At 47.3% G+C, this 24,311-nt stretch overlaps 1 pseudogene; it reads right to left on the reverse strand.

The window, feature by feature from the left end:
- Nucleotides 1-546: 546 nt before the first annotated feature.
- LOC128832155 (antigen WC1.1-like) overlaps nucleotides 547-24,311 on the reverse strand; it is a 36,161-nt pseudogene continuing 12,396 nt past the window's right edge.

A 24,311-nucleotide genomic window follows, 5' to 3' on the forward strand; every position in this document is an offset into this window, starting at 1 on the left:
TTGTTACTGAGGAATGATTTCTTCCCTGTAGCTTGGGCTTTCAAAGAGAAATTTTACTCTGGAACCCCATTGGGAGAGGATGAAGTCCCAGGAACTGCTGAAGGAATAGGAAAGTGTCTCTTTAATTCTTCTTCAGCAGTGGGAAACAGTATGTTTCGGGGGGAGGGGCTGGATAGTGGTTGAGACCAGCTCCTGCCCACTAGCTAAAGCATTTATTGCTAATTGGGAAATCTTTTCACAGTTTATTTAATTTCAGGTGTGAATTACTCAGGGAGAATTTTTGCATTTATCTCCTTAGATTCAATGAAAGTTTCAAATCTGAATTCACTTCAGGAACAGCCATGTTGCTCATCTCAGAATGTTTTCTACCTGGTTTCTCACTTTTACCACATGCCTGATGTGTAAACCCAGCCTGCTATCAAACAGCCAGCCATACCCAGAGGTGCCTTCCCTTGTCTCTTGGTTTGTTTAATCTCAGCCTCTCCTTGTGGTGATCCTTGGAAACTGCATAATTAATCTGGCAAGAGAAACATCCACTACGGGGGAGACTTTCAGAAAGGATTTAATATGAAAAAGTCACAAAGTCAAGCTGAAGAAATTATAGACATAAAAAAGCAGGAAGCTTCCACCCCTTCCAAACAATTGAAAATTATACAAAAAAAGCTTATGAACCCTTTTCCCACTCACTCTTGTATTTCCTGCAACTTCACACAAATCCTATTAATACACCTGCTTTGTCTATCTACCAGGCAGGGACTGTCTCTAGGCCATCATTTCTGAGAGAAAGAGGGAAAACATTTACATCATCACACGATTATTTTGTCCAATCAAATTCTTATGATATTGAACCCCCAGAGTCATCATGTCCCACATCATCATAACCTGTGTCTTCAGGAGGCAGGAACGGGGTTTCCTTCTCCATCCCAGAGACAACTTCACTCCTTAGCGAGTGCAGATTCCAACCTGAAAACACCAAGGGAGATACATACAGTCAGTGGATCCACTCTATGGTTATGTGCAGCTGCAAAGCAAGATGGAGTGCACTTTACAGTAGTGGTTCTCAAACTTATTTGATTGTGGCCCCTTTCTTTGTATCCGTAGTAACTGACATCTCCCCTCCCCACCACACAAGTATATATACCAATTTAAAAAAAAATCAACATGCAACTTTCACTAAATATGAAAAACAATAGGGCATTGAGTCAAAAAGAGCCATTTAAGTATATAACTCTCCAGCCACCCAGCTGAAAGGCAACACTACCGCCAGCAGCAGCAGAGAAGTAAGAGTGGCAACACCAGACTAGGACATCCTTACTTCTGCACTGCTGCCAGTAGCAGTCCTACTGTCAAGTTGTCACCCCCACTCTGAACTTTAGTGTACAGATGTGGGGACCTGCATGAGTTAACCCCTAAGCTTATTTACCAGCTTAGGTTAAAACCTGGTACTCCTCTGCCACCACCAAATGATTTAAACAATAAAAAGGGAAAGAACCATTTGGAGTTCCTCTTCCCCCAAAGTATCTCCCTCCTAAGTTCCTATAACCCTTCCCTGGGTAGACTGGAGAGACTTCTTCACCAATTCCCTGGTGAACACCGATCCAAAAACCCTTGGATCTTAAAACAAGGAAAAATTAATCAGGTTTTTAAAAGAAAACTTTTAATTAAAGAAAAAGTGTGAAAGGGATACCTCTGTGAGACTAGCATGCAAGTAAATCTCACAGACAACAGATTTAAAATACAAAGGATGTCCTTCTGGGCAAAACCTTAGTTACACAAATTTGATTCACTCTCTTATGCAAAAAGAAGTCACAAAAGAAAATAAAAGTAATCTAAGAGATTTCTTCTCTAATACTCACTACTTTTAAGAAATGTTAGCTGGCTGATTCCTGGATCTTTCCACTCCGGCACACACTTACTGAACAGACTAAAGACTGATTTCCCTCCTCCCTCTTTTTTATATCTTATCTTTTTATTGGTCCTTTTGGTCATGTGTCAGCTAGGTTATGTGAGCTAAACTCTCACAGGGCCCAAATCATGGACTCCCTTGAGAGCAGCTGGGGTAGAAATGCCGCCCTGTTTATAACTAGAGATGGGCCAGGCCAGGAAGTTCAGTTCCAGGATTTTGCTTCAGCCTGTTATAGTGACAGGTGCCAGCTGCAAAACTGAGATCCGGAGCTGGAGTCAGAATCTGCAAATCCCCCTCCCCTAAAATTCTAGTGGGTTTGGATCAGTGAGTTGGGCTGAGCCCATCTGTACTAACAACACAGGATAATCTTCCCCTCTCTCTGTCAGAGGTGAGAGACGAGCTCTGCTGGGCACTGATGCCTTCTATCTAAAGCGACTGACCCGTCTCCTCCAACTCGTCACCTGGGGACGTCACTGGGAACCACTCATGGGTCACATGTTCCCATCCTGAGATTCTGACAGAAATCCTGTTCAATGGGATTAGACCCGACAGTGTAAAATGGGAACTGTGTGAGGGGAAATGGCAGCGATTGCAGAAAGTGTCATAGAAATTCTATTCTCTGCCCAGATTTGGGTCTCTCGGCCTGAGTCTGCCCCTCCCCCGTTACCTTGTTCTGATCCAGGATCGTTTTCCCCCTCACTGTCCCCGGTGTAATACTGCAGCTTCGTCACTGAGTCATCTGAATAGGAGACTGGAGAGACAAGAACCAGAAATTCATCACAGTGAGAACAGCAGAACTGTGGGACTGGGAACACCTCCGCGGCCTCAGGCAGGATTTCCGGTCTCAGTCTATTCCTTCTTCCAGAGAAGATACTCCTGTTCTTCTTTTTGCTGGATCACAGTGACTCTTGAGCAGTGAGAGGCTGACACAGACTCCCCAAGAGAAATCTCCACGTCACTGTGGTAAATGTGACCGAGGGGATGATACAATCTGACCTGAAAGATGCTGGGGTGAGTAAAGGGCACATCTCTGGCTGTTGGTCCAGGGAAGTTCCACAATGGTTCTGGCCTCCTCAGACACAGAGGGGACTCCTCCTTCTTAAGGGTAAATATCCGCCTCCCCCATGAATCAGTTGATCAGCTCTCCGTGGTGTTTCCAGATTAGGCCAAGACAGGCCCAGAGCAGAGTCTGTGATTCACTGTAGCCATCTTGGCAGTGGTGCTGGGGGATGCCCTGAGCATGTTCCCAGAGCCCCGCCATAGCACAGCCCTTGGGCAGGATGTTCCCATCAGACATTGAGACAAAATGGCACAAAGGATAAAAGGGCCATGACTCAAAGTCATGAGGCTTTCCTGGGCTGATCTCTCTGCTCCAGGGCAGGAGGGAGCTGACCCAGCAGACCAGTGGCTGTGGTGGGAAGGGGACACAGATCATCCCCTGCTCCAATACTCCAGAGCAGTTTTCAAATGATAGTTTAGCCTGGCCCCAAACAGGCACTTTCCTGACCCCTCTCTGGTTACACTCCAAGGCTGCAAAAAGAAGAACAGGAGTACTTGTGGCACCTTAGAGACTAACAAATTTATTAGAGCATAAGCTTTCGTGGACTACAGCCCACTTCTTCGGATGCATATAGAATGGAACATATATTGAGGAGATATATATACACACATACAGAGAGCATAAACAGGTGGGAGTTGTCTTACCAACTCTGAGAGGCCAATTAATTAAGAGAAAAAAAACTTTTGAAGTGATAATCAAGCTAGCTCAGTACAGACAGTTTGATAAGAAGTGTGAGAATACTTACAAGGGGAGATAGATTCAATGTTTGTAATGGCTCAGCCATTCCCAGTCCTTATTCAAACCGGAGTTGATTGTGTCTAGTTTGCATATCAATTCTAGCTCAGCAGTCTCTCGTTGGAGTCTGTTTTTGAAGTTTTTCTGTTGTAATATAGCCACCCGCAGGTCTGTCACTGAATGACCAGACAGGTTAAAGTGTTCTCCCACTGGTTTTTGAGTATTTTGATTCCTGATGTCAGATTTGTGTCCATTAATTCTTTTGCGTAGAGACTGTCCGGTTTGGCCAATGTACATGGCAGAGGGGCATTGCTGGCACATGATGGCATATATCACATTGGTAGATGTGCAGGTGAACGAGGCTGCAGGATGGGCAGAGTGACATTAACTGTCTCTAGAATTGGGACACTCAGTATAAGGTGGGAAGGAAACTCATCTCCCTCAGTCTACATGAGTAATTGCTGGTCTCACCACAGACCCAGCTCCCACAGCTAGAGCTTGGCAAAAAAAAACAGATGGTTTGGTTCTCTGGCCATTGGGGAAAAAAGAAAAAAAAAAATTTGAGTTGAGCCAAAAATGACTTTTTTTTTTTTGTTTAGTATCAGGGGGTAGCCGTGTTAGTCTGTATCTACAAAAACAACAAGGAGTCTGGTGGCACCTTAAAGACTAACAGATTTATTTGGGCATAAGCTTTCGTGAGTAAAAACCTCACTTCTTCGGATGCACAGAGTGAAAGTTACAGATGCAGTCATTATATATTGACACATGGAGAGCAGGGAGTTACTTCGCAAGTGGAGAACCAGTGTTGACAGGGCCAATTCAATCAGGGTGGATGTAGTCCACTCCCAATAATAGATGAGGAGGTGTCAATTCCAGGAGAGGAAAAGCTGCTTCTGTAATGAGCCAGTCACTCCCAGTCCCTATTCAAACCCAGATTAATGGTGTTGAATTTGCAAATGAATTTTAGTTCTGCTGTTTCTCTTTGAAGTCTGTTTCTGAAGTTTTTTTGTTCAATGATAGTGACTCATTCACCTGCACATCCACTAATGTCATATATGCCATCATGTGCCAGCAATGCCCCTCTGCCATGTACATTGGCCAAATCGGACAGTCCCTCCGCAAAAGAATAAATGGACACAAATCGGACATCAGGAATGGTAACATACATAAGCCAGTAAGTGAACACTTCAATCTCCCTGGTCATTCTATTACAGATTTAAAAGTCACTATCATTGAACAAAAAAACTTCAGAAACAGACTTCAAAGAGAAACAGCAGAACTAAAATTGACACCTCCTCATCTATTATTGGGAGTGGACTACATCCACCCTAATTGAATTGGCTCTGTCAACACTGGTTCTCCACTTGCGAAGTAACTCCCTGCTCTCCATGTGTCAGTATATAATGCCTGCATCTGTAACCTTCACTCTATGCATCCGAAGAAGTGAGGTTTTTACTCACGAAAGCTTATGCCCAAATGAATCTCCTTGTTGTTTTTTTGTTTGGCAATTTTTGGCAAATGGAAAAGTAAAAAAAAAAAAGTTTAATATTCAATGAAACCATTTGGTGTTCTTTTGGACATTAGTTAATTTTTTGTTTATTTTTTTGTTTTTATAGATACAATTAAAGGAATTTACTAATGGAAAAAATACTATCAAATTGAAAAAACAAAATGTTTTCTTTAGAATGTGTTGAAATGAAATTAATTGTTATGTGTGTATTTGGAACAATTGGGTGAAATTGACAGGAATGTGTGAAATGTTTCAGTGTCTCTGAATCTGCATTTTTCACCAAAACATTTTGTAATGAACACTTGTGCTGAGCACCAATGACAAGCTCACAGGGCTGAAGTTGCAGTGATTTAACTTTGGTCAGGGTCCCAGATGGAAAGGGCGTTAGATAGCTGCTCCCTGTTAAGAGTGAGACACACTGACCTGAGCAACTGAACATCTCCTGATTCTCTCTCATCAGGTTATAATCAATCTCCTCATACACGGCCTCAGAGAAGGGATCCAAGGGTCTTCTGGAACCTGAAAACAAAGGGCAGGGTTTGCACAGGGTTATTGAAACCAGGGATGAGAAACACTATGGGATCATCCAGCCCCTCCCCCTGGGCCCAGTGCAAGCCTGAACCCTACAGCACATTCCCACTGCTGGAATTTAAATGAGCCAGGGGACAGGGTTTCTTTCCACAACAGCCCTTTGATGATGGTTCCCAGGGCTAGTTTGCTGTCAGGAAGCTTCCTCACATTCATCTTAAATGTTCCCTTTTTAATTTCATCCCATTATTCTGGGCTATTCCCCTTTGGAGCAGCTTAAATAATTCTTCCCCCACGCTGGTGTTTATCTGCAAAATGGCGATAACATCTTTTTTTCCCCATAGAGTTTAAAGCCAGAAGGGACCATTAGAACATGTAGTCTGATGTCCTGTATAACACGGGCCACTGCATTTCACCCAGATACCCCTAGGTTTGAGCCCAATGATGCACTTAGACTAAAGCATTTCAGTCCTCAGGAGAATAATCTCTTGTGTGCCACAGGCAGAAAGCAGGAGCGACTAAGTTACCAGCAATGTCCCAGGCCCCTGCAATGGCAGGGAACTGACTAGGTGAGAGATGCCTAGATAATCCTGGCAGGTGATCCATGCTCCATGGTTCAGAGGAAGATGAAAATCCCCCAAAGTCCCTTTTTGCCAATCTGACCTGGGGGGGAAATTCCTTCCTTACCCCAAATCTGACAATCGGTTTGACCCTGAGCGTGTGGGAAAGACACACCAGACAGATATCTTAGAAAGAGATTTCTCTGTACCACCTCAGAGGACTGGTCCAGTCCACCCAGTGTCACATCTCCATCTGTACCTAATGTCTGATGCTTCAGAAGAGGGCAAGAAACAAAACAAAGCAAAACAAAATACAAATATAGGGGCTTCTCAGAATTCTTTCCTGACCCCTGCAGATGACTGGCTGAAGCCCTGAAACATGAGGTCTGATTATAGTCATTGTCCTACTGCAAAGTTGTGAATGTTATGTGTGTGTTGATGGCAATCCCGTCCTCTATCTTCTTTCTAAGGAGCTGGTAGCTAATGTTTGTACAGTGTTTTATAGAAGAAAAATCCCCCACAAGTGCCGGCTTTGAGTACAATACAGTATAATGCTCCTTTCCCGCACTTCTCCTTCCTAAGAGTGTCTTTTCTACTGGAAAAAAGAACAGGAGTACTTGTGGCACCTTAGAGACTAACAAATTTATTAGAGCATAAGCTTTCGTGGACTACATGCATCCGAAGAAGTGGGCTGTAGTCCACGAAAGCTTATGCTCTAATAAATTTGTTAGTCTCTAAGAAGCAACAGAGGGTCCTGTGGCACCTTTGAGACTAACAGAAGTATTGGGAGCATAAGCTTTCGTGGGTAAGAACCTCACTTCTTCAGATGCAAGTCTGAAGAAGTGAGGTTCTTACCCACGAAAGCTTATGCTCCCAATACTTCTGTTAGTCTCAAAGGTGCCACAGGACCCTCTGTTGCTTTTTACAGATTCAGACTAACACGGCTACCCCTCTGATACTTAGTCTCTAAGGTGCCACAAGTACTCCTGTTCTTTTTGCGGATACAGACTAACATGGCTGCTACTCTGAAATTTTTCTACTGGATCACTCTCCACAACTATTTACCACAGCTCTATTTTTATACACCTTTTTTCCCCTGACAATATTTCCAATTTGTCTAGGTCCCTTTTCCATGATGTCTCTTCTCATGATATTCAGAACCCCTCCCGGTGACAGATACTGCAACCCCAGGCAATATCTTTGGGAATCACTGTATTTAAATCTATGAATGGTTTATGTTCTACTACATTTGAGAGGGTTACCACAGATCCTTCAGGAAGAAAAAACAGTGTGAGTGTGAGTGTATGTGTGTGTGTGGGTGATTAAGGAGAAACACTGAGACTGTAATCAACTCCAGAAAGGTAACAGCCTTCAAGGTGGTTTACACAGACTGGTTCAAACTGGGTTACCAGTCTGGTAACGGCGGCACCTTGGAAGGGGTGGCCAATCTTGGGGTGGCGGGGGGCACTTGGGGTTTTTTGTTTCTTTGGTTCAGTGGGGCGGCGCTCGAGGTTTTTTGTTTGTTTGTTTTTGTTTCAGTGGCGTGGCACGGGGGGGGGCGAGGGCTTCGGCGGCACAGCGCTGGGGGGGCGGAGGTTGGCGCGGTGCTCGGGGTTTGGGCGGCGCGGCGCAGCACTCAGTGGGGGTTTGGACAGTGCGGTGCGGTGTTCGGGGGGGGTGGGGGTTTCGGCAGCCCGGCGCAGCGCTCGGGGGGAGGGCGTCGGCGGCCCGGCCTGGCGCTCGGGGAGGGGGCGCGGGGGTTTTGGCGGCACGGCACTCGGGGAGGCGGGGGTTTGGGTGGCCTGGTGCACGGGGGCGGGAGGGTGTTACGGCAGGGCGGCGCTCTTTTTTTTTGCCTGGGGCGGCAAAAAAGTTAGAGCCGGCCCTGGGTGGGGGGATGCAGATGCAGCTTCTCTGAAACTGTGACACTCCCTAGCTAGTATCATCTCCAGATTTCATGGCTGGGCAGTTCCACTGCCAGACAGTTAATGAAATATTAAATGAGAGAGGAGTTAACAGGCACCCTCGGCCACCCCACCCAGCCCAGTATCACCCCTCACCCTGACACCCTGCAGCCCCCCTGCTATTGCAGAGGCATTTCACACAGTGACACCAATCAGCACCCACCTCTGCGCTGTGCCCTGGCACTTCGCACCTGCGCCCCCAGGATGATTAAGACCAGGCAGAGCAGGGCCCCCAGGATAATGCAGACGACCACGGGCACCGTGACTCTCCCACTGTCAGTCAGAGGGTGGAGCGGGGGAGCTGGATGGAAATGAACATGGAACAGGGAGAGATTATCCTGAGAGAGTCTGGGGGGGCCCCGGGGAGGTCCCCAGTCACTCATTGCACAGCCCAGGACAGCAGGGTAACGGGCTGGGACACAGTCTGTGCACCATGGGGGCAGCTCACAGGCTGCTGTTTAAATCATGGGCCCTTCCCTGTCAGCTGGAGCCAGCAGACAGGAATTGTGCTGCTCAGCAGGGCCTGCAGTTCCCACCGGGGTGTCCTTCGCTCTCAGATGTCACAGGTCATGGAAAGGAGCTCCTTCCCTCAGGCTGCAGCTTGCAGCTCCTCCTCTGTGACCCAGCCCCAGGGAAATTTAACCCTTGATGGGAGGAGAGGGATGCTTTACCTGGAGTATTCAGAGAATCTGTCCTCTCTGTCAGACCTGCGAAGGGAAAGGGAGGAGAGTTGGAGCCTGGAGTGAGGGGGAGGTGATGTGTTTGTTCCTGGGGGAACCTCACCACTGAGAGTTCCTGGTTGTCTCCAGCTGTCACCTCCACAAACTCCCTCACAGCAGCACAGGGCCTGTTTGTTAGTGATTTAGGGCCCAAGTCCCTTGTGCTCTGTGCAGCAATGAGGACTCTAGTAACAAACCAGCACACTGGGGTCTGTGATGGATTCAGGGGCTATGTGGGCTGATGCCTGAGCCAATCTGACCCCACAAAGGTTCCACCTCACAGCATCCATGATGCTCCTGCACACAGGAGATGGGAGGGCCTGGTCTGGGACCAAGGGGGGTGGGCATTCAGCAAACAGGGTATGAGGCGGTTTTGCTTTGTTTCCTATATAGAGACAATGCCGAGGTGAATGCACTGGGTTGTGTGTGTGATTTGGGAGTAGAATTTATCTGTATCTTGACCCAAACTTGTGGGGGATTCCAGTCTTGACCCAAACTGCACAGCCTGGACCCATCTCTGATTGTTCATCCCAAAAGGATTAATAACCACAGAGCTGTCTAATGACGGTCTCTAGGGAGAGGCTTTTCTTGCCTCTCACACTACCTTATCTCACTGTGTAACACTGGTCTCTTTTATAATTAATTGATTAACTTCCATGTTTGTTGTTAAACAGACATATGCTTATTCCTATAAAACATCTTGAAAATATGTTTGTATCTTTTGTTAAGAATTTAAATCTGTGCACACTGAGATGTGAACAAGTTCTATCCCAACTCTTCAATTAATAAAACACATTGCGTACAAGTGTGTCTGCACACGCGCATGCAGGTAGTTTCATGATTACCAGTGCAAGAAATATGGGTCTCTTCTGCTCGGTTATCACAAGACTTTGGATTCCATTGGTCTGATGGGCACTGCCAAAGGGAGCTGTGCTGCTCACTGCATGTAACATGGTACAGCCATGTGGGACCAGAACCTGCTCCATATTCAAATTCTCTTTCAATCTGCCCTCCATCCCCACAGTTCAGCTGTTTGCAGACAATTGCTGCAGTGACTCCAGACATCTGATTGGAGCAAACACTGCCCCACGTCCCATTGTAGAAAACCTCCAACCGCCCAGCACAGTCACTGTCGCTCACCAGCCTCAGATCTGTGAATTCTAGAAGGAAAGGCACAAAAAGGGAATTTACACTTACAATTTCTGATTCTGAAATGAACTGGGGTGTGAAGAGTGAAATCCCAGCAATTGCTAATGATCCTGTGCATCATTCTGCAGGAGCAACTGCTAGAGAATCACTCCAAAAATGAGAGACTCTTTTACACATCACAGGCCCCCAAGAAATACAGTGGGCATCTCTGGAAGGCCACCATTTACCAGCAGCTACATACAGATTGTAATAGATTAAGGCCAGGAAGGATTGTGACATTGGCAGGCCAGATACCAGCTCTTGCCCAGGCTGCAGGCCTTAACTGAGAACTGACAATCTCGTAGCTGGAGACCAGACCAGGTCACCTGTGGATTAGTTTTGCTCAAAACAGGTATTAGTCTTGTAAGAATGTATTTAGTGTTTAGACTCTATGAAATGGTGGTTAGTTGCTGCAGGCATTAATCTAACTTATAATGTCTGTGGTACATACTATAAGAAAATATGTAAATTGTGCTTTATAACTGAAAATGTTGGCTCTGAACTTGTGAACTCAGGCATGGGAATCATCCCCCCATCCATCCCAGAGGATTATCAAAATCAGATGGGCCATCAAGGATCATCACAATATAAAGGATTGGTTAATGGCCTTATCACACCCGTGGAACAGTACATGTAGAAGGCCTTGTCCCATCACTTTGAAGGCTGGAAGAGGGAAATAAAAATAGAAGATGTGAAAACTTTTCATCTTTTTGGCTGTTTGAACTGTGACAGGGTTAGAGACACCAAACTGAAGCCAGAGACCCCAAGGGGTTACCCCTGGGTCAGTGCTGAAGGACATTTAGAATTGAGAGATCACTACAACTCGGTCACTCCTAGGATGTAAATGGTAACTCATTTGTGTGTAGATGTTTGCTTGCTTTAACCACGTAAATAACCCTTTTATTTCTTTTTCCTAGTTAATAAACCCGTGTATAGTTTACTCCAACTCTCTGCCCCAGCCCTGAGCCCCCTCCTATACCCTGAGCCCTTCATCTCCGGCCTTACCCCAGAGCCTGCACCCCCAGCCAGAGCACTCACCCCGCACACTGCCACCCTCTGCCCCAGCCCTGAGCTGCCTCCCACACTCCGAAACCCACAGCCCCAACCTCGCCACACATCACCTCTATACTGGTGTACATAACAAAATTCATTCCACACATGGATGTAAAAAATTACAGGGAACATTGGTCCAGGAGTTCACATCTTTTACTGTCTTGGTGAAATCTACTTGTAGACCACACCACCAGTTCGGGGTGTTGCCTTGTTTCTCACCATCTGCCCTGAGGTGGGCACTCAGGGCCGTGAGCTGCTCCAGACAGCATGACAGGGATCATGAGATCAAATAATTTGACCTTCTGTAAAACAGCTGCATAGAGCCCAATAACTTAGGGTTACCATCCGTCCGGGTTTCCCCGGACATGTCCAGCTTTTTCAGTGTTAAATGGCCGTCCGGGGGGAGATTTCTAATCAAGTAGAAATGTCCGGGATTTCCCCCTTCCCCTCCTGTGGAGTGCGGCGCGGCTGATTGGACGCCTGGCTTGATTGAAAGCCGCTCGCAGCCACTAGGGCCACTAGCAGCCAGATTCCCTCCCCCTCCCCCGCTTCCTCCTCCCCCACAGAGCAGCATCAGTGTTCGATTCCACGTGGAGCCTGCATTTCTCCCTCTGCCGGGTGAGCGGGGGGAGCAGGGAAAGCGGCGGGGGGGGGTGTAGAGGTTGCAGGGGTGGGGGGGTGCAGAGGCTGCAGGGCGAGTGGGGAGCAGGGGGCACAGAGGCTGCAGGGGCGGGGGGGTGCAGAGGCTGCAGGGCAAGTGGGGAGCAGGGGGCACAGAGGCTGCAGGGGCTGGGGGGGCGTAGAGACTGCAGGGGCATGGCAGGCAGGGGGTGCAGAGGCTGCAGGACGAGTGGGGAGCAGGGGGCACAGAGGCTGCAGGGGCGGGGGGATGCAGAGGCTGCAGGGCAAGTGGGGAGCAGGGGGCACAGAGGCTGCAGGGGCGGGGGGGCGTAGAGACTGCAGGGGCAGGGCAGGCAGGGGGCGCAGAGGCTGCAGGGCAAGTGGGGAGCAGGGGGCACAGAGGCTGCAGGGGCGGGGGGGCGCAGAGGCTGCAGGGGCAGGGCAGGCAGGGGGTGCAGAGGCTGCAGGGCGAGTGGGGAGCACGGGGCACAGAGGCTGCAGGGGCAGGGCAGGCAGGGGGCACAGAGGCTGCAGGGGTGGGGGGGTGCAGAGGCTGCAGGTGAGGAGGAGCAGGGCAGGCAAGGGCATAGAGGCTGCAGCGGCTGCAGGGTGAGTGGGGAGCAGGGAAGCACTTAGCAACCCCCAACCAAAATCAGACCGGGAGGGAGGAGGGGGAATGCGGGGTGCTCAGAGGAGGGGGCAGAATTGGGGCAGGGACTTTGGGGAAGGGGTTGGAATGGGGGCGGAGAAGGGGTGGGGTTGGGGCGGGGAAGGGCGGAGTTGGGGCAGGGCGGGGGGCGGGGCCGGGGCCCCGTGGAGTGTCCTCTTTTTTAAATGTTTGAATATGGTAACCCTACAATAACTTGAGTTTGATGTAAGCATCACTTCCAGAAAGGCATCCGGTCTAGACAGGAAGACTTCAAGAGATGCAGAATGCACCATTTCCCTGGTAGTTTGTGTGGGGAAATAGAACAGGGGGGCCTTCTTTTTAATAGCCAGAGCTGTGAATCTGAAGGCCCCAAAATAAACCCTCCAACAGAGATCTGTTATGCTGACAAATTAGAGGATTGGGCCGAAAAAAACCTAATGAGGTTCAACAAGGACAAGTGCAGAGTCCTGCACTTAGGACGGAAGAATCCCATGCACTGCTACAGACTAGGGACCGAATGGCTAGGTAGCAGTTCTGCAGAAAAGGACCTAGGGGTCACAGTGGATGAGAAACTGGATATGAGTCAACAGTGTGCTCTTGTTGCCAAGAAGGCTAACGGCATTTTGGGCTGTATAAGTAGGGGCATTGCCAGCAGATCGAGGAACATGATCGTTCCCCTTTATTCGACATTGGTGAGGCCTCATCTGGAATACTGTGTCCAGTTTTGGTCCCCACACTACAAGAAGGATGTGGAAAAATTGGAAAGAGTCCAGCGGAGGGCAACAAAAATGATTAGGGGTCTGGAGCACATGACTTATGAGGAGAGGCTGAGGGAACTGGGATTGTTTAAAGAAGAACAGGAGTACTTGTGGCACCTTAGAGACTAACAGATTTATTAGAGCATAAGCTTTCGTGGACTACAGCCCACTTCTTCGGATGCATATAGAATGGAACATATATTGAGGAGATATATATACACACATACAGAGAGCATAAACAGGTGGGAGTTGTCTTACCAACTCTGAGAGGCCAATTAATTAAGAGAAAAAAAACTTTTGAAGGGATAATCAAGATAGCCCAGTACAGACAGTTTGATAAGAAGTGTGAGCATACTTACAAGAGGAGATAGAATCAATGTTTGTAATGGCTCAGCCATTCCCAGTCCTTATTCAAGGACTTATGTAAGTATGCTCACACTTTTTTTTCTCTTAATTAATTGGCCTCTCAGAGTTGGTAAGACAACTCCCACCTGTTTATGCTCTCTGTATGTGTGTATATATATCTCCTCAATATATGTTCCATTCTATATGCATCCGAAGAAGTGGGCTGTAGTCCACGAAAGCTTATGCTCTAATAAATTTGTTAGTCTCTAAGGTGCCACAAGTACTCCTGTTCTTCTTTTTGCGGATACAGACTAACACGGCTGCTACTCTGAAACCTGGGATTGTTTAGTCTCCAGAAGAGAAGAATGAGGGGGGATTTGATAGCAGCCTTCAACTACCTGAACGGGGGTTCCAAAGAGGATGGAGCTCAGCTGTTCTCAGTGGTGGCAGATGACAGAACAAGGAGCAATGGTCTCAAGTTGCAGTGGGGGAGGCCCAGGTTGGATATCAGGAAAAACTATTTCACTAGGAGGGTGGTGAAACACTGGAATGCGTTACCTAGGGAGGTGGTGGAGTCTCCTTCCTTGGAGGTTTTTAAGGCCTGGCTTGACAAAGCCCTGGTTGGGATGATTTAGCTGGGAATTGGTCCTGCTTTGAGCAGGGGGTTGGACTAGATGACCTCTTGAGGTCCCTTCCAACTCTGATATTCTATGATTCTATGATTCTATGACTGCCCTTAAACAGAAAGCAGTACAGGCCAGGGCCCAGGCCAGGGCCCGAACTAGACTAAACTGCACAATTCCCTGCCAAACTCGGTCCAAGGTCATGACCAGAGGGAGGGGGGCGGGCAAGGAGGGAAAGAATAGAAAGAAAAGCCCCAGCAGCAGCACTAATTAAATATGTTCATGACTAATGAAATATAATAACCACTTGTGTGAAGTTAATTTTAGCTAAATGCAATTTCTTAACTCATGCAGCTTCTCCTTTGGGTGATCTGTGACCCACTCCGTGATTCCAGCTATCTGCAAAAATAGCCAATCATAGATCCTCTTTAGGCGTCCCATGGAACTCCCCCCACTCCCAATCTTTAACCAAAAGACCCTGGAAAATAACGTGTCTTAAGAAATGTACCCAAACTGGTGCCAAGTACCACCCCTGGGAAAAACCACCAAGCACCCCTCTACCCAAATAAACACCCACTTCTCGGAAATTAATGGGGAAGGTACCAGGGAGGAAGGGGGACTGACCCCAACCGTAATTTCTTAACTCTTGGTTTAAGGGAGGGACTGACCCCAACCCTAGTTTCTTAACTCGTGGTTTGGGGGGGGGGCTGACCCCAACCCTAATTTCTTAACTCATGACGTATTGTTTGTACTTTGCTTGCAGTTTAATGAAATAAAGCCGCCTGCGAGCGGTACTTGGGGTGTTAGTCTTCGGACTGCACCCCAGTGCACTGGTATGTATGTCAATAAACTGGCCTCAGGCTTGAGTCTTTGAACTAAAATGATTGCGTGGGTGTCTTTGACCACGACAGCATCTTAAATCTCTCACCGTAAGGCTTTTATTCATCAGATCACTTTTGTGGCTCTTCTCTGCTCCCTCTCCAATTTTTGTTGACATCAGAACTGGACACAGTATTCCAGTATCTGTCTCACCAGTGCCATACACAACAGTAAAATTTAGTCCCCACTCCTACTCTCTGCTGCCCTGTTTACACATCCAAGGTTCGCATTAGCCCATTTTACCACACAGGGCACTAGGAGTTCATGTTCAGTTATTTCTCCACTAGGACCCTACATCCTTTTCAGTCACTGGTTTCCATGATACAGTCTCCTTCAGATACCTGAGATGCAACATTCTAACATTAGGGAAATCTTGCAATATCTCCAGTATCTCTGGGTGGGAGCTGAGGACTTTCTAATGGTGAACCTGGTAGATCGTTACACAAGGGAAATGGCGGCAGAGACAGTCAGGGAAAGTATCATTCTCAGCAATCTCCTTAAACATCTGCCCCCTCCTTTAGATCCCCTGGTAACACGGCTCACCAGAGCATTCACAGAACATACCTGAGCAGAGAACTCCTGCATCCTCTTTGTGTCTGCAGTTGTGCTGGCCCCAGCTTCTGGAAGGACATGCCCAGAGATCGGATTCATTCCCTGAGCAGTTCACGTCATCCAGCCAGATCTCCCCGGATCCTTGCCCATAATGAGCAGAGACAGTTGCATTGATGGCATGTCCACATCCCAGTTGTTTTTAAACAACATTGGAGTCTGACAGATCCCAGGAATCATCACAGACTGTCCCCCAGCTGCCATTGTAATAAATCTCCACTCTCCCGGCACAGCGACCTGCCCCGTTCACCAGTCTGATCCTCCTGCTCCCTACAGGGATAGATCCCAGCTGTTAATATGTATTTTCCTACTGAACAGAGAATGTTTGTGAGATTTGGAAATGAATCACCTGAGCAAACAACACTGACGTCCTCAGCAATTCCTGCTTGGGCTGTCTCAGACGTGGAGTTGTCACAAAGAGTCAGACGAATCTCATTTCCTGCACACTGGACACTTCTCAGCCCCACAGGGCCCGTTCCTTGCTCAGACTTAGGGGGGTTATAAGCTTTCTCAGCAACTCCACACTGAAGCTGCCTGCACACCACGCTGGCATCGTTCATGTCCCACTGATCATCTAGCACTCTGCTCCACACACCACGGAGGAAAATCTCAACTGTCCCATCGCACCGGCTCTCTCCATTCAGCAGTCTGAGTGATTCAGAGCGACCTGGGCTCAGGAGAGATGGGAAACACACTAAATAACACTCCCTGTTATACACTAGAAATAATACAGAGTGTGCATGAAATTATGTATTGTTTCTCAATAAGAAGGTATAACCCAGTGATCAGAGTGTGTCACAGTGTTAAAGGGAACAAGCTCTGTCAGAAGACACTTATTCTTTTGAATCTATAAGTGGAAGGTGCTATAAGGATTGTAACACTTGAGCTTGACAGAAGGGCTTGCCAACAGACCCTGTAAATGAGTGAGCGAGAGAATTCCTGCAGATTACTGATTGGGAAAATAGTCTCTGTGTGTGGTGGTGGAATGGCTGCTGAGGTTTGTAGTCACTTTATCCAGGCTTACATGCCTGGAAGCCAGTGAATGGTGTCTGCACAAGCACTTAGCAGTTGTGTTGTAAATGATTTAGACAAGTTTGCCATGAGGGAGTTTGGCCAATGGAAGAGCAGGGTTCATGGTGTTCAGGAACAGGTTATTGTTGGTAAATTCCCTTAGTTCCCTCCAATCTTTGCTCAGTAGATGGCAACTTTCTTGGTTCACCTGGGTCCAGTGCAGGAACTCCTAATGTTAGATAGTTCCTGACACTGGTGGTTCTGACTGGAGCTGTCCCCTGAAGTGTGGTGTCATCTCTGAGTCCAGTGTGAGATTCCAGCTGATCAGTTCACACCACACTAAGCAGGTTGTGTGTGGGGAGGGGAAGGAGACGTGCTCTGTTGGTGAATATTGTGAATTCCTTGGGATGTGAATCTCAGTGTTTGTGTGTGTCTCAGAATCAATGAGTCTTGATTAGGAATTACTCACTGAGTTCAGACACAGGTGCAGCCAGGAGAGACTGACAATGGTAGAAGACAAGCAGCAGAGTCAGTGCAGGGGACACCCACTGGCTGTGTCAGGTACAGTATGTACTAGTATGGCAACCTGACGGGTGCAGTGTGTGTTCACTGGATCCAAACAGCTCAAGGCTCTTGGTAGCCAAATAACAATTCAAGGCCAAGAGTGAAATCCTGGCCCCACTGAAGGCAATGGTAAAACCTCCATTAACTTCAACTGAGCCAGGAGTTTGCCCTAAGACTGGACCAGGAGAATGCTTGTGTGCAGCTAGTGTAGTGCAGGGGTGTAGCCACGGGTGGGCCATGACCCACCCAGTTAGCATCCAGACCCCTCCCAAATCAGGGCCGGAGCCCCCCAAATCTTATATAGGCACCTATTACCTCCCACCACCTGTCCCATTTTTCATATTTGTTAGGCACACCCCGCAGCCTGTTTGCCCCAGGCAGCCCCAGCTTTGGGTTCCTGCTGAGCGGTAAGGGCTGGCTGGAAGGGGTGGAGGGAGGAGAGCCCCCCTGCCCCCTCCCCAGGGCACCGGAGCTCTCCTGCACCCCTCCCTCTGCCCCTCCCGTCATTGTCCACACCCCAAAAGTCGGGGCCCATCCAGGTTTCCTGTCCTAGCTATGCCACTAGTGTAGAGTGAGGGTAGAGAATACATTTGGGGCTTTCCAAGGAGGCTCATGGATATAACTGGGTACCATAGTCCCTCGGGAAGGCCAGATGGGATCATGGCAGATGGAGCTCGTACGGAAGGGACCAAGTATTTTTCCTTAGAAGGGATTCTCCTTCCAGGAGCTGTAGGGAGAAATCAGCATCTTCATGTGCTGAGGAGTTCCCAGGGTATGAACCAGGGTATGGGCTGGGTAGCTAGTTAGGAGAGGCTGGGCAGGGCTGCAGGGAATTCAGTTAGGAATGCAGGTAGCAGCCTCTGTGAGGAGCAGGAGAACTGTGAGGTGAATTGCCCCCATGGTACAAAGGTATTAGCTGTAAAGAGGAGAGTAGATGTCTGTTGAGAGTGCTGGGCAAGACCCAATAGCCTTAGTCATGGTGTGTAATGGCACCAGTGACTCTGGTCCGAGCTCTGTGGGAGACAGTTCTGGAAGCTACATGTACATTATTAGGAAGAAGGTTGAAATCCAGGGCTTCTGCAGTAGGTTGCTCTGTAAGGACCCCAGTTCCAGCCAGTCAAGAAGCCCTGTCATAACTATAAAGGGAAGGGTAACAGCTCTCCTGTGTACAGTAGTATAAAATCCCTCCTGGCCAGAGACTCCAAAATCCTTTTACCTGTAAAGGGTTAAGAAGCTCAGGTAACCTGACTGACACCTGACCCAAAGGACCAATAAGGGGACAAGATACTTTCAAATCTCGGGGGGAGGGAAGGCTTTTGTTTGTGCTCTTTGTTTGGGAAGTTGTTCGCTCTTGGGACTGAAAGGGACCAGACATCAATCCAGGTTCTCCAAATCTTTCTGAACAAGTCTCTCATATTTCAAACTTGTAAGTAAACAGCCAGGCAAGACGTGTTAGTTTATCTTTGTTTTCTCAACTTGTAAATGTACCTTTTGCTAGAGTGTTTATCTCTGTTTGCTGTACTTTGAACCTAAGGCTAGAGGGGGGTCCTCTGAGCTCTTTAAGTTTGATTACCCGCTAAAGTTATTTCTCCATCCTGATTTTACAGAGAGGATTTTTACCTTTTTCTTTAATTAAAAGCCTTCTTTTTAAGAACCTGATTGATTTTTCCTTGTTTTTAGATCCAAGGGCGTTGGATCTTGATCCACCAGGAGTTGGTGGGAGGAAGGAGGGGGGATGGTTAATTTCTCCTTGTTTTAAGATCCAAGGGGTTTGGATCTTGATCCACCAGGAGTTGGTGGGAGAAAGGAGGGGGATGGTTAATTTCTCCTTGTTTTAAGGTCCAAGGGGTTTGGATCTGTATTCACCACGGAATTGGTGAAGGTCTCTCAAGGCTACCCAGGGAAGGGAATTAGCTTTGGGATGGTGGCAGCGGACCAGATCTAAGCTGGTAGTTAAGCTTAGAAGTTTTCATGCAGGCCCCCACATTTGTACCCTAAAGTTCAAAGTGCAGAAGCAGCCTTGACAAGCCCTATGGAGACTCTGTACATGGATTTGAAGATTGGGCAGAGAGGGGAGCTGAAACTTAATTAAGCAGGAGGGGTCCCTTTGGTGAGGGGAGAAGCAGATGATCACAATGGCCTCATAGACTCATAGACTCATAGACTTTAAGGTCAGAAGGGACCATTATGATCATCTGGTCTGACCCCCTGCATGCTGCAGGCCGCAAGACCCTTCCCTGGACTCTGCCGTTGAAGTCCCCAATCCTGTGTTTTAGTGACTTCAATCGGCTGAGACCCTCCTGCTAGTGATCCCTGCCCCATGCTGCGGAGGAAGGCGAAAAACCTCCAGAGGCTCAGCCAATCTACCGTGGAGGAAAATTCCTTCCCGACCCCAAATATGGCGGTCAGTAATACCCCGAGCATATAGGCAAGAGTCTCTAGCCTGACCCTTGTTGGCCATTATGCTATTCACGTACCATTGGCCTCTTTGGATCTTAAATCTCTGCGGATCTATAGACCCATGAGACGGGCTCCATTTAGTCACAAGGGAACCAGATTGGCTGGCCACTAAAAATAAGTTTTCTAATGAATTATTTTTCCTGCAGGGCCCTGGCCACTTTCAGTGCCCAGGATGGATAAGTCGGGGTTGTGCAGCATCAGGCTGTTGCCTGTATGACCCCTGCCTCATTCACTTTAGAAACTGGAAGGCCTGTAGAGAATGAGCAGGGGAGCGTAGGAAGAACTAGGATGATCTTGTTAAGAGCAGTGACCGTCATTCAGTAGAGCTCAGTTCTGTTCCTGCCTCTGCCGCAGATTTCACAGGTGATGCTGAGCAGGTCTCTGAAGCCAGTTTTTATGGAGTCTGATTTGCAGAAGTACTGAACACTCACAACTGCCGCTAGGGTCAAGACAAGATGTGGCTGCTCAGCTGTTCTGCAGTCAGGCAGTGTGGGCGGGTGGAACGAGCACAGGGCTGCGAGTCAAAACACTGAGTTCTATCCTGGCTCCTCTGCTGACTCACTGGGTGGCCTTGGGCAAGTCACTTCTCTTTCAGTTTCACCATTTGTAAAGTGGAGCTAATAATAATACTTACCCACCTGCTTCCCTGGAGTTTGGTGAGGGTTTATTAATGTCTGGACAGTACTTTGAACACACAAAGCTCTGTAGAAATGGGGAGTTCTCTGAAGAATCAGGCCCTGAGGTTCTCAGGTTGGTGCCCAATCACCCCAAATAAGTATCGAGTTTGGAAGTTTGGCTTTAATCATTGTATGTAACATTTTTAAAAGCAGTTAAATGATGTAGGAGCCTAAGTGTCATTTTCAGAAGTGATTTAGGCTACAAGAAGGTGAAATCTTCAGGGTTCTTGGGTTCCTACATTACTGGAGAAAATGGGATTTAAGTCCTTAAGTCGCTGAGGCACTTTGAAAATATTATTCTTGTGCTTTTAAGTGCCTAAGTCACTTTTGAAATAGGCATCATAAGAGTCTGCTATCTTCCAGGGGTGTTATGAAGACAAATTCATTAATGTTTGTGGTGCACTCTGATACTACGATAATGAGCACCCTAGAAAAGCCCATGAAGAAATTAATAATTCTGCATTCAGTGCAGTGTTTGTATGGTATGTATAATGAGTAAGGCCCTTGGTCACAGGTTGAATGATGAGGATAAAAAGAAATATTCTACAGCTCCCTCATCTCCTGATCACCATCCTCCCAGTGCACTGAAGGAGGCAGGAGCTGGTGGGATGGAGGGGAATAATAGGATGTGTGCATGTGTAAGCAGAGTCAGGATAAGCTCTACCCTGACATCTGGTGGTGAATTATGGTGAGGGTTGAAAAGAACTTCAGGGGCTGACCTTGTTTGAATAGGCACACCTACCCGCCTAGCCTGGGACAACAACAACTGAAAGTGGTTACTTTGGCTGGTGTGGGATCCCCAGTTTCTCTGTTATTGGGGCAGGAAAAATAAAGTGTTACCCTGATTCAGTGAATTGAGGCCAGTGGAACTGTTGTATGACAGAGAGACTCACCAGTAATTAAGTAGCACTTGCTTGACAAGGGGCATGGGTTACAAAACCCAGTGAATTGAGAGAGAGGATGGGGGCAGGTATTTGTACCTGATGGTATGGGCCCTCTTTGAGGGCTTGAAACACCAATTGCACCACCTCCTCTCTCCACTGTTGAATGTCAGAGCTAATTTTGATTCCATTAGGAGTCTAGTTACAGGCTGCTGAGCTGAATTCACTTTGGGCCAATGGTGCACCAGCACTGTGGTTCCCCTACTATTTGCTGAAATCGCTAAGAGCTGAAATCACAAAAGAGCTAAAGTATTAAGAGCTTAGATCACTGAGTGCTGTGTTAAATAGTGGGGGAGCCTGATGCTATATTGCTAAGCGGTTGGTGGAGCAGCGAGCAGCGCGGAGCCTTGTGGGGACGGAAGGAACGGCGAGCAGCGCTGTTTGCGGGGACGGCTGGAGCAGCTCACAGGTCAGTGAGCGGAGTGGAGCAGCTCGTAGAGCAAAGCAGTTCGTGGGCTGGCAGGAAGTGGATTGGCTCGTGGTGAAGGCTGCGGAGGGCCGGCCGGCCGGACTCGAATCACGTAAGGATCACTTAACACCCTGCTTGCCCCCTTTTACTCTGGGGCTGCACTGACCAGGGACAGAGACTTTGGGGGTTGTTGGACCCAAGAGACTTTGGGGGTGTTGGACTTTGGGGACTCTGGGTGATTTTTGGGTTGCTGGAGTCAAGAACCAAAGGGAAAGGACACAGCCCAATTTTCTGGGGTGGGTCTTTTGCTCCTGGTTTGTGTTATGAATTCTGTTTGTGGTGTTTTTCCAATTTAATGCTGATGTCATCTACCTCATGTTATTAAACATTTTCTGCTACACTCAGACTCCATGCTTGTGAGAGGGGAAGTATTGCCTCTTAGAGGCGCCCTGGGGGCGTGGTATGTAATTGTCCCAGGTCACTGGGTGGGGGCTCGGGCCGGTTTTGCATTGCGTTATTGAAACAGAACCCCTAGATACAGAACCCGGCCCTTGTTGCTGCCAACTTAGATGGGCTGAAGGGTTACACATGCAATTAGACTGTCTCATAATGGATATGCGGGGGGTGGGGGGGCTGAATTAACATTCCATGGGTAACCTTAACTCTGATATTTCCTAATTCTTGTGCATTTGCTTTGACTAATAACACTGTTTAATTTTTTAATATTTTTATGTACAGTAAATATTAGAACTGGTTGACAACTCAACATTTTTCCCGTTAAGTATTGTATTATAATGCAGTATTTCAACTTTTAAACAGATTGAAGAGACTGGGATGTGGAAATAGAATGAGAATTTTTGTTTAGATTCTAACTAAAATGTTGATTCATATAAACTTTTTGAAAATGAAAAATTCAATTTTCCTTTTCATATTTGGGTTTACAAGTTTTCCCCTAGCTCTCCTTTTCTATTTTTTCCATCTTTTCTTCCACTGTAAAAAGTTTGAAAAAATTTAAAAAAGTGTAAGAAAGCAGGAGGGAAATCTTTTTGAGTTTTTTTTCAACCTGAAAAGTGTGAAAAAGTTAGAAAAAACCAACGTGAGCTAAAGTGCTACTTTCTCTGTGGCATGCTACCAAAAATATCCTCAGGAAGGGAAATGTTTATTTTCAGCAGTTTATAATTCAGCCAAACCTGGAAGGTATTTCCCTGCACTAGGAGAAGGCACTTCCCTGGCCCCAGCATTACCCCTTCCCAAATTGCAAAGGCCTGCTGCAAACAGTGAAGGCATAAAAGCGTCTCAAGAAGGTGGTGAGAGTATTTTATAATAGAAAATGTGAAGCAACCTCCATATTGGGAATTGCTAGTAGCTCCCCTCTATACTATAGCAGTGATTTGGAGAAGGATGAGGACAGTGAATTGGTGACATTTATGAAACCCAAAGGACAAAGCGTGCCCCCTGCTCTACTGCCCTGCGGAAGGACAGAGTTGCTGATGTTTTTACTGGAGAATCCAGGGCATTCCTGGGACATCACTATTCTTTTTGTGATAATATTTACTTTATTTTTAATACATTTACCATTATTATATGTGCTTTAGGATCTAGCTCCCCCTCCCCTTGCTGTACCCTGTGGTTCCCCTGCTCTGGGGCCAGTGTCACACTCAGAGGGGCAGGTGTCATTATTTCAGCATTACACTTACCTGAGCAAATCACACTGGCATCATTGTCATGTGAGCACTGAGAGGCCCCCAGGGCAGTAACAGGGCAATGGTCCAAACGAGGTTCAGTTCCTTTACAGTGAAATGTGTCTGTCCAGACAGAGCCAGTTCCCCTCCCAAAATACGCTTCTCCTGGGGCTGATACAGCGAATCCACAGTTGAGCTGATGACAGAGAACGTTGGCATCTGGCAAATCCCAGCGTGAGTCACAGAGGGTTCCCCAGGCACCAAGAACCTGGATCTCCACCCTCCCGGAGCACACTGTGCTGCCGTTCACCAGCTGGAACCCTGTGTGCCCAGGGGAGAAGGGAGAAGGGGTTTAGAGAGGGAGCCTTGGAGCTATTTTATACCAAATAGTTAAAGAAAGGAAAGTCAGGGGGGATTTGATCCGATTCTAGTTATCTTGGATCATTTGTGTTTCATGAGAAGTTAGAAATATTTTTCCTAATATTTAATCTGAATCTTCCTTGCTGCAATCTAAGATGATTATGTCTGGTCCTATCCTTGGTGGACATGGACAACAGTTGACAAACAATCTTTCAAATATTTGAAGAGGGTTATCAGGTCCCACCTCAATCTTCTCTTCTCTAGACTAAAAATGCCCAATTCTTTCAACATTTCCTCATAGATCATGTTTTCTAAACCTCCTATTTTGTTTGTTGCTCTTCTCTGGACACTCTCCAAATTGTTCACATCTTTCTTAAAGGGTGATGTGCAAAGCTGGACACAGTACTCCAGCTGAAGCTTCACCAGTGCTAAGTAGAGTGGGACAATTATCTCCTGTATCTTACATATGACAATCTTGTTAATACCAGCCAGAATGACAG

This window comes from Malaclemys terrapin, chromosome 1 (genome assembly GCF_027887155.1).
Source record: "Malaclemys terrapin pileata isolate rMalTer1 chromosome 1, rMalTer1.hap1, whole genome shotgun sequence".
Lineage (NCBI taxonomy): Eukaryota > Metazoa > Chordata > Testudines > Emydidae > Malaclemys > Malaclemys terrapin.